The following is a 1491-nucleotide window of genomic DNA, read 5'->3' as shown; positions in this document are numbered from 1 at the left end:
ACCCCGGCTGGGGTGGTCTATCTAAGGGGATCCCACTTCTCCCCTCTTTCTCCCCACCCCCCACCCCATGCATGAATTGCATGCACAGGGCCTCTAGTATAAAATAAATAAGCAAATTGTGAAAATAGGCAAGTTTCCATTAATGATTTTTTTAAAAGAATTTTTTTGCTTTGCATATAAATTTAAGAAAGGAAATGATCATTTAACCAATATTTAAGTTTATTAAACAAATTAAAAAATTATTATAAAATGTTTAACTTTCATTTGCTTTAAAGTTTTTGTTGCTCCAAAATTTTGCACATAACTACATTTTCAAATCTGCTAAAATCTGCTGAGTGGATTTCAATCTGGATTCTAATTTTTTATTGCTTCTTCTAACATTTCTTGTGTTTAGTCTTGAGAACGGCTAATGAGAACATTATCAATTTGATAAGGTATCATTAAGCAGTCATCATCTGCAAGCATGCTGTCCTCACAAGCACTTTCTAAATTCTGTTTTCATTTTTGTTAATCCTCACCCAAGGATATTTTCCCATTGATTTGTAGATAGAGTGGAAAGGAGGGGGAGAGACAGAGAGAGAAACATCGATGTGAGTGAGACACATTGATTGTTTGCCTCCTGCATGTGCCCTGACCAGGGCCAGGGATCGAGCCTGCAGCAAGGTACTTAGCCTTGACAGGAATCAAACCGGGAATCTTCAGTCACAGGCCAAGGCTCTATCCACTGAGCCAAACCAGCTAGGACCATCTTCTAAATTTTGGAGTTGTTTCTTCTTTATGTTAATTTCTTCCTTCAGCTCTGTGATTCTGCTTGATTTCCATGCAAATCTGTTTATCTTTTGTTGATCTTCAAAGTAACCTCAACACCTTGTGCAGCCGCCTTCTTTATGGCAAGCAACATCGTGAGACTCAGCGCCTCTTCTCCAGTTAATTGAGTTAATGTGCTGTGAAAGAATGGAAATTATTGATCATGTAGTGTGTATAATACTAAATCACGAATGCATGAAATTTTAGATCTCACAGGTGTCCAATGTAACAAGTTAATGGTATTTGAGAGCCTCTGGTTTTTGTCTGGTGAATTAAGATGCATGAAATTCGTGCAAGAATAGGCCTTCCTTTCCCCAGCTGCCGGCACTGGCTTCCCTCTGGCACCTGGGACCCAGGGTTGACATATCATATTGTGTAAGTGTGAGGTGTACAGCATGTGATTTTATACATGAATATATTGCAAAATGACTACCCCATTGGGTTAGTTAACACCTCCAGCATTCATATAATTACCTTTTTCACATTTCAATTAACAGTAAACATTTGACATTATTTTATATTAGTTTCAGGTGTACAGCATAGTGGTTACACACTTATATAATTTACAAAGTGATTGTCTGAATAATTCTAGTACCCACCTGGCACCATACATAGTTATTAAAATATTATTGACTATATTTCTTATGCTGTACTTTACATCTCTGTGACTATATCCCTTCACCT

General features: G+C 37.4%; 1 pseudogene; it reads right to left on the bottom strand.

The window, feature by feature from the left end:
* Window positions 1–253: 253 nt before the first annotated feature.
* On the bottom strand, window positions 254–901 carry LOC118723492 (annotated as a pseudogene).
* Window positions 902–1491: the final 590 nt, after the last annotated feature.

This window comes from Pipistrellus kuhlii, unplaced genomic scaffold (assembly GCF_014108245.1).
Source record: "Pipistrellus kuhlii isolate mPipKuh1 unplaced genomic scaffold, mPipKuh1.p scaffold_m20_p_2, whole genome shotgun sequence".
Classification (NCBI taxonomy): Eukaryota; Metazoa; Chordata; class Mammalia; order Chiroptera; family Vespertilionidae; genus Pipistrellus; species Pipistrellus kuhlii.
This window is presented reverse-complemented; position numbering and strand designations above follow the sequence as displayed.